At 38.8% G+C, this 9,507-nt stretch overlaps 1 pseudogene; it reads right to left on the bottom strand.

Annotated features, from left to right (window-relative positions):
* Window positions 1–4,789: 4,789 nt before the first annotated feature.
* Window positions 4,790–5,346, bottom strand: LOC104984465 (annotated as a pseudogene).
* Between the last annotated feature and the right edge of the window lie 4,161 nt (window positions 5,347–9,507).

The following is a 9,507-nucleotide window of genomic DNA, read 5'->3' as shown; positions in this document are numbered from 1 at the left end:
GCAATATGTGAACCGTGAACCTCTGATGTTTAAGCTGGTTTTAGAAAAGGCAGAGGAACCAGAGATCAAGTTGTCAACATTCACTGGATCATCGTTAAAGCAAGAGAGTTCCAGAAAAACATCTATTTCTGCTTTATTGACTATGACAAAGCTTTGGACTATGTGGATCACAATAAACTGTGGAAAATTCTGAAAGAGATGGGAATACCAGACCACCTGACCTGCCTCTTGAGAAACCTGTTTGCAGGTCAGGAAGCAACAGTTAGAACTGGACATGGAACAACAGACTGGTTCCAAATAGGAAAAGGAGTACGTCAAGGCTCCCTGCTTATTTAACTTCTATGCAGAGTATATCATGAGAAACGCTGAGCTGGAAGAAGCACAAGCTGGAATCAAGATTGCCGGGAGAAATATCAATAACTTCAGATATACAGATGACACCACCCTTATGGCAGAAAGTGAAGAGGAACTCAAAAGCCTCTTGATGAAAGTGAAAGTGGAGGGTGAAAAAGTTGGCTTAAAGCTCAACATTCAGAAAACTAATATCATGGCATCTGGTCCCATCACTTCATTGGAAATAGATGGGGAAACAGTGTCAGACTATTTTGGGGGGCTCCAAAATCACTACAGATGGTGACTGCAGCCATGAAATTAAAAGACACTTCCTCCTTGGAAGGAAAGTTATGACCAACCTAGACAGCATATTCAAAAGCAGAGACATTACTTTTCCAACAAAGGTCCATCTAGTCAAGGCTATGGTTTTTCCAGTGGTCATGTATGGATGTGAGAGTTGGACTGTGAAGACAGCTGAGCACCGAAGAATTGATGCTTTTGAACTGTGGTGTTGGAGAAGACTCTTGAGAGTCCCTTGGACTGCAAGGAGATCCAACCAGTCCATTCTAAAGGAGATCAGTCCTGGGTGTTCATTGGAAGGACTGATGCTGAAGCTGAAACTCCAATACTTTGGCCACCTCATGCGAAGAGTTTACTCATTGGAAAAGACCCTGAATCTGGGAGGGATTGGGGGCAGAAGGAGAAGGGGACGACAGAGGATGAGATGGCTGGATGGCATCACTGACTTGATGGACATGAATTTGAGTGAACTCCAGGAGTTGGTGATGGACAGGGAGGCCTGACGTGCTGCAATTCATGGGGTCGCAAAGAGTTGGACATGACTGAGCGACTGAACTGAACTGAACTGACATTGGGAATGCCTCCATTGTGAGTACCCAGTCCTTTCCTCAGATGAGAAATTGTCCCAAGTCTGGCAGGTGTCACATAAGAGGAAGGACGATCTGGCGGCCTGTAAGGCATACCTCACTTCTCTGCCAACCACTGTTGTGTAGGCATTCATGTCATCACACCATCTCCAAGTGCAAGGAGCAGAGACCCTCTCCCTGTGCACCTCCCAGCTACCAAAGCCCACACAAGTGGTGGGAGCTGAAAAGGGAGACAAACCAAGGTGAACTCACAGATGTGAACAGCAGCAAACTGAAAACATCAATCATGTTTCCCTAGCACTAGGAGAAGCACAGTTCATTTGCTACACCTCAGATTACTTTAAACCAGATGCTCTGTAGGAAATGCCATAGAGCAAAACTACATAGAGTCATTTAAATGTGACAGTCTGCATCACAAAATAAAATAATTCTGGTGCTCCCAAGGACAATGAGTCTGAATCAGTTTACAGAAAACAAAAAGAAACAAACAGAAAAGGAAAGCTTTTTCCTTCATTTGATGTTTTAAGAAAGTTTTTAATCCAGAGCATCTCAAACTTGACTGTGCCTCTCGACTACTTGGGACCTTATCCAAATGTAGATTCAGATTCCACAGGTCTGGGCGGTGCGGGTGGCGGAGATGCTGCATTTCAACAAGCTCCCAGCTAAGGCTGGTAGTAGGAAGGTACTAGACAATCAAGATTGAGGATTTTAAAATAGCTCTTATGACTTATGCATACAGATGAGAGAAAACTGATAGGAAAGGAAAGAAGATACCATCTTATAAAATGAGTCATTGATAACAAAACATGCTTGAAAAACACTTGATGTTTGATGTTCTCTTATGACACTTACTGTCCTTTGAAAGTGTTCACAATTCATTTGTGAAGTCAAGATACATACACACACACATAGACATAGAAGCATACGAAGTCAGAACCACTGTGTACCCAGGGTGAAAATCAGTATAATGCACTGAGCTAACTCTGAAGCTTCTATGTGAATGGCTGTCACAAATAATAGCCCTCAATAAATGGTTACCATTATTGATAATGGTAGTAACGTATCAGTAGACTTTGAGTTTCTCAAGTAAATTCTCCTCAACATTTTTAATCTTATTATGAAAGAAAGTGAAAGTGAAGTCTCTCACTTGTGTCCGACTCTTTGCGACACCATGGACCATAGCCCTCCAGGCTCCTCGGTCCATGGGATATTCCAGGCATGAACACTGGAGTGCCATTTCCTTCTCCAGGGGATCTTCCCAACCCAGGTATCAAACCTGGGTCTATCGCATTGTAGGCGATGCTTTACTGTCTGAGCTACTAGTTTTCTGATTAAAAGTCAATAATTTTCTTTTAATTTTGGGGGAAATACCCATGGTGGAGTCACGTTGATGTATGGCAAAACTAATACAATATTGTGAAGTAATTAGCCTCCAATTAAAATAAATAAATTTATATTTAAAAAATAAAATAAAAAAAGGAAAAGATATAAAATGTTTGAATTCATGCTTAATCCAATTATGAAGAAATATATATTTTTAATACTTCCATTTGTGAAAATCCATGCAGTATTCATGTCAGATGATATTATAAATATAATATAGTATAAATTTGTTTTCAAAATTAAAGTTATAGTGTATATTTTGTATCTTATAGTCACAAAATATATAGTAAAAATTCCCTATATTATAAAATATGAATTTTTATAATAAATTTTAAATGCTCCTTTCAGTACAATACTATAATTTATTAAAGTATTCAGTTATTACTTTTACCAGATGTTTAAGATGTTTTCTAATTTTAATATTAAAATTACATTATAATGACTGTTCTTGTAAACATTATTTGTAGTACATTTGTGGTTATATCATGAATTCAGAAAAAAATATTGCTGAACTAAAGGGTATGTGCATTTTTTAAGGTTTTGATACATATTTTCAAGTTAGCCTGCAAAATAACTTACCCATATCAACTCCCACAGGCAATAGGGCAGCAAGGGGGAAGCATGGGTATGGGGTGATGGGGTGAGTAGTAGAAGAGGGGTTTTAGAGAGGGAGGTCTGTAAAGAATGGCAATGGCTTTGACTTTCACCATGAGCAAAATGGGCAGCATAGAAGGTTTGTAAGGAGTAATCTAAGTCTTTAATAAATCAAGAAACCAAAGTTGGAAGACCATGAAGGAGAGCATTATAGTAATCTCGAAGAGAGAAAGCCAGGGCTGCAGGATGGAGATGGTGGATAGACTTTGGATCCTGGATTTTATCAAAGGCAATGACAACAGGATTTGCTGAATATGAAGGGGAAAATGGGTAATGATGAGTTCAAGATTTTTAGTATGAAAAAATGGGAGATGTGTCATTTCCTGAGTAGGAGAAACCTGTGGGTGGACCAAATGGGCTGGGAAAGAAACTCAGCCACTCAGTTTGGTCAAGTCTGATTTGAGATGTCTTTGAGATACTAAGTGGGCAGTTAAACTGGTAAGACAAAGCCTCTGTAGTTATTAGTCTAAATTGCTCCTCAATTTATTTTTGAATTATGACTATTATTTATCCTAAAGTGCTACTTTTCTATACAATAACTCATTTTTTATTAATATAAATTATTTTTTATATTTTTTATATTTTATTAATATAAATATGAACATTGTTAGATGTTCATATAATTGTGTAGGTTTTTTCCTTTTTTCTTGATTAAGCTAGTTCACAATTAGCTGTGTTCTTATTTGTCTTCTTAAGTAGGTGTAGATATTTCTATCTAATTTTTATCATTTCTATTTATAGATTCTTTAATTTTTCTCTCTATATTTACTGATGTCTCTGATCTGTTTCTTCATGTTCTCTTATTCTTCTACCAACTATTTACACTGAACGCTTAATATATTTTAATTCTTTTTGCTTACCAGTAAAATTTCTAAGGATGTGATTTGTGTGTTTGGTGAGAAGACACACATTTTTATGCACATGGTTCATATTTTTGTATTTTGTAGTTTCTTCTTAATATTTTCTTATCTGATTTATCCTTTGACCAAGCACTTAATTAAAATATTGTATGTTGTTCTTTTTTTTTTTGTTTTTACAGCAAACATTTGTTTTTATTAGAAAATCCCATTTGGTAAGAGCTTCCTTAAGCCACCACAGAGACTGGGTAGCCTCCAAGAGTCCCACAGCTTTCACCTTATCTTATACCTTCTTTTGATGGTGGATGGTGGGCAATGGGTGTGGTGTCAGGCAGTCTCAGAGGTGCCCCATCCTGGACCCCTGAGAGAGTTCACATCGCTAGCAACATGCCCTACGGCACCTTGAGGCGGGGGGGAAGCGGAGGGGGTGGGGATCACCACAGGGCCCCTAAGCTCAGGCTGTTGCCTTAGGCAATCCTCTTTATATAGCTTCAGGTGGAACCAAAGAGGCTTTCATAGCCTCCCAGGCCTGGTCCTTTGCTTTGGTTGAGAGCAGGGCAAGATCCAGGAGAACACAACCAAGGGCTAAGGGAGAAGAGATTGCATTTGAGATACCCTTTGGAGTCTGGAAAGCACCTGGACATCTTGGGAAGGAAGGGCTGTGGAAGACCCCATTCACTTTTTCTTGACTTTGGGGGTGTCATATTTCCTCTTGCTGGAGTTCCACAACTGCAGGGGTATGTCAATGGGAGGGAGAGTCATGACCCCAAAGGTCATCCAGTCCAGGAAATGGAGGGAGAATCCCCTATCAAACTCCCACTGAGCCAGGGATCTTTCCTGTCCAGTTGCACTGGAAAAGCCCATCACAAGGGACCCATCCTCCTGGGCCAAGCAAGTAGTAGTTGCTGAGGTGAAGTGAAATAACCAGCCTTGAGAGGGTGCAGGACCATGTGGGAGATGCTGCTAGCAGATGCAATCTGATCCCATTTGACACTGCGCATCCCAGAGACAATGTCAAAGAAAACTTCTAGAGGGAAAAAGTCATCAGATAATTCCACATCTAATACACACAGCACTCGAGCCAACATTGTAGAAGTTGTACTGTAAGGTCAGGTCTCACCCTTCCATGGCACATCGGTGTTCAGCAGTGATTTAGAGGCCAAAAGCTTGGCTCATTCCCCTGCCTGAGTGACAGTAAATAGATCCAAAACCACGAACACCAGCAGCCTCATATGTGCACCCCCAAAGCCTTTTGGGGGGTCACCAAAACCAGAATCATATGTTGTTCTTTACAAATGTCTAAATTGTATGATTTTTATGTTATGGTTGGTTATTTATTTCCATTTCTTCCAAGCTATAAAAACTGTGCGTTTTCCAATGCTGAATTTTATACTTTTTGGGTGTATTCTTGAGAAGAAGACACGTTAACTGATATGACACTAGACACAATACAATCCATTATATTGACCTCGTTACTTTTACTTTGAAATTAAAGGGAGCTTCCTTTTCTGCTGCAAATGATCATCTTTCTAAATCTACCCTGTGTAACCCTTCTATTGTTGATGATGTCGGAGACCATATCATTCTGAGCCCTTTTATAGCTTTGGGACATTTCTTCCTCATTGTATTGCCTCAGAAGCATAACTTAGAAAATATTTTTCCTGACAACATCAGCACTTAGCAATACTATAAATCTAACACTTAAATCTAACTCCAAAATTATTCTTGAATTTTCCTCTTCCCTGGAAGATTTGCTCCCTGCCTTTCTCCAGCACTTGGAATCTCTGCTGGAACTTCAGTTAGATAATGCTCCTGCATTCAGAAGTCAAAAGTTTCTGTCCTCCAACTCTGGATCCTCTAGACCTAGGTCTTCTGCTCATGCTGGTAGCATAATGCGGATACACATGAGATAAGCAAACTATTAAGTTGTAGAGACAGCACTACTCAGATTCTGGTCAGCTACATTCCTGGGTTTGGTCATTTCAACTGGAACAGAGAAATAGGGATTTTGTTAATCTCTGTGGAAGTCACCCTTTAGCCTTGAAGCTTTACACATTTTAGGAATGAGATATAAGAACTGAAAAGAAATAATTCCAGGATATCATGGAAGAGGACAAAATGTGGGGAGAAGTAAATGGGGAATACCAAGGTGTTTGTCTGAAACAAAAATCAGATTAAACTGGAAATAATAAGGCCTCATGGCCTCATGGATTTCCCTAGTGGCTCAGATGATAAAGAATCCACTGCAATGCAAGAGATGCAAGAGACATGGGTTTGATCCCTGGGTCAGGAAAATCAACTGGAAAAGGAAACGTCAACCCACACCAGTAGTCCTTCCTGGAGTATTCCATGCACAGAGGAGCCTGATGGGTGACAGTCCATAGGGTTCCAAAGAGCTGGACATGATTGAGTGACTAGCACATTCACTTTCATGGAATGAAGGTATTTTAATGTTCTATGTCATTCACTATTATTTCTTTTTTTCTACAGTCATTTATTAAGTGTTATCTATATGCTAGATATGCAGGTCTAAGACTCGCATATCTTATTTTTTTATTAAAAAAATAAAATTTAAAATTTTGATTCAATAAGATAATTGATCTGTGCATGGTAAGTACATAAATGGTTACTGTCATTATAACTATTATGTTTGGGGCTCTGGATATTTGTAGAAGGAGAAATTATTTTCAACCTAAGGTTAAAATCCAAAGGTGGAACTAAGGGATCAGGGAAGTTTTTTTGTAAGAGATGTACTTCTAAAGAAAGGAACACCTTGTCTCTACTTCACACCTAGTTCATTTGTGTGCTGTATAGAACTATCCCTTCCTTCTCTTTCCTGGTGTTTGATCAGACTCTGGCCTAGTGAGTATTAATCAAACTCATTGCTTTGCTGTCTTTTATGTCATTAGGTGGGGTAGCTTTTTATTTGACCTAATCTGTTGGTAATTTATTCCTTGAAAAGAACAGTGAGTGAATAAGATCCCAATCAACAATAAAGACTATTCCTGCCCTGCATTTTAACTAGACACATTTTAATGAAGGGAAATTAAGAAGATTCAGGTGGCATTTTAAAATGAAATGAAAACCAAATCAAATAGAGATGACACCAAGCATAAACGTCTTGCATCATGGTCTTTTATAGGCAGTTAGCAACTAGCTGAAGGAGACCGAAGGCATCACACAGCATATGGCGAGATAAATATGGCTTACTTTTAAAACTGCATTTGTGTCACACAATTAAACATTAAAACTCTGTATTCCTAAAGATTCTGCTGCAAAACTTTAAATTTTTGCAAGTTTCATTGTAACCACTCTGGAGACTTTTGAAGACACGAAATCTATCATTAGAAGCAGAATATCTAAGTCACATGATTCCAGAAAACTATTTTTAAAAAGGTGTGAATAAAACTTGCAATCCAATCCAGGGAGCAACTCAAATAATAACCAATATTCACTCACAGCTACACCGTCCCAGTGAACAGAAGGGATAGACGATTGTGCCTCCCTACAGCCCAGCGAGGGAAGAAGAGCTCTAAGAACTGACTTGTCCCAAGAGGGAATCAAGTGGAGCTGAATTACTGCAAGTCCAGGCCTTGTCTTCAGAGCATAACAGTTTCAGCAAAACTGAGGTTAAGGAGGTGTGTTCCAATATCATTTTGCCACTGCAGCAAAACCAAGACTGACTTAATTAGTGCATTGAATATAGCTTCTGATAGATACCAAAACTAAGGCCCACCTGGGAAAATGGGCTTTGGTTTCTAAACCCCATTCTTACTGAATTTGGAAAGAAAAAATAAAATATTTGTCTTAAAGTTTGAAAACATATTTAAATTATTTTAACCTAAAAAACATTTTAAAATATTCATTGGAAGGACTGATGCTAAAGCTGAAACTCCAATACTTTGGCCATCTCATGCGAAGAGCTGACTTATTTGAAAAGACCCTGATGCTGGGAAAGAATGAAGGCAGGAGGAGGAGGGGACGACAGAGGGTGAGATGGTTGGGTGGCGTCACCAACTCAATGGACATGGGCTTGGGTGAACTCTGGGAGTTGGTGAAGGACAGGGAGGCCTGGCATGCTGCAGTTCATGGAGTCGCAGAGAGTCAGACACGACTGAGCGACTGAACTGAACTGAACTGAAGAAAAAAAAAGTCCCACTCATGTTTCTTTGTCTCAATTCAAAAAACTGAAAATAGCTGAAGATCACAGGGTACCATTTAATCAATGGTGCCTAAGCAGATGTCTGAAGAAAATCTCTCAAAGAAAATGCCAACTTGGAGTTCCTGACTCCACTATCCTCTGTAAACGCCAGCAGTAAGGTTCTTACCTCAGAGGGCTGCTCTGATGATTAAATGAGTTAATATGTAAATAAGATTCTTATAACAATATCTAGAACATAATAAACAATATATATATTTGTCATCATTATTATTATTTTGATATTATGGAGATGTAATCTAGACAGTCCAGGGTAATGGATGATTCAAATAATATTTAATACCTTTCATTTGATGGGCATTTAATATGTTCAAGGTACGTTATGTAAACGGACTTAATTTTCATAATAATCCTATGAGGTGGATACTACTGTTACTTCAATTTTATAGTTTGAAAATCTGAGGCTTAAAAAAATCGTCAGTTGCTCAAATTAAGGTTAAGTCAATGGGCTGGAAAGTAGCTGTATCAGCATTTTAACCAGGCAATCTCCTTGAAGCAGCTGCTGTTTCATAACTAAGTTGAATGTCCAAAACAAAGGCAAGATTTATAGTGGCCAAGATCAACATGTAAATCCAGTGAAATCTAACCTAGATGTGTTACACTTGTGACGATATAAGCAAAGTCACACATGCCACATATGATGCAGGGGAGCAAAATTTGTCACCCCAAAATATGCCTCTTTGACATGAGGTTTATTTTGAGCTAAAGGCAATCAAAACCCAGCAGTTTTAGGAAAATCTCTTTACCTCCCTCTCAACTGCCTTAATTCACACAGGAGGAAGCCCTGTAGCATAAGCCATCTATATCAGACATTCTTTTTCACCTAAGAAATTTATCTATGTAACAGGGTAACCATTGTTTGCTAAACATCTACTCTCTCTTCCAGTGAATGGCCTTCCTCCCTTTGTATCCCCAAGTCTGTGTAATCCTTTCCTCAGCAGGATGCAATATAAGCTTCATTTACCTGGCTGCCCTTTGAGTCTTCATGTCTTTAAGTGGCTTCTGTGTGTTTGTAAATCTGTTTTCCTCCTGTTAACTTGTCTTATATCAATTTAATTATTAGAATAGCAGAAGAATCTACAAGGGAAGAAGGGAACTTTTTGTTTATGCTTCGAATGACAAATATGCAAATATGACAAATACATGCAAAGAGTTCAACAATCATTTGGAGATA

The sequence above is a fragment of the Bison bison genome, unplaced genomic scaffold, assembly GCF_000754665.1.
Source record: "Bison bison bison isolate TAMUID 2011002044 unplaced genomic scaffold, Bison_UMD1.0 scf7180017864029, whole genome shotgun sequence".
NCBI classification, from domain to species: domain Eukaryota; kingdom Metazoa; phylum Chordata; class Mammalia; order Artiodactyla; family Bovidae; genus Bison; species Bison bison.
The sequence above is the reverse complement of the archived record's forward strand: the minus strand, read 5'-3'. Positions and strand labels throughout refer to the sequence as shown.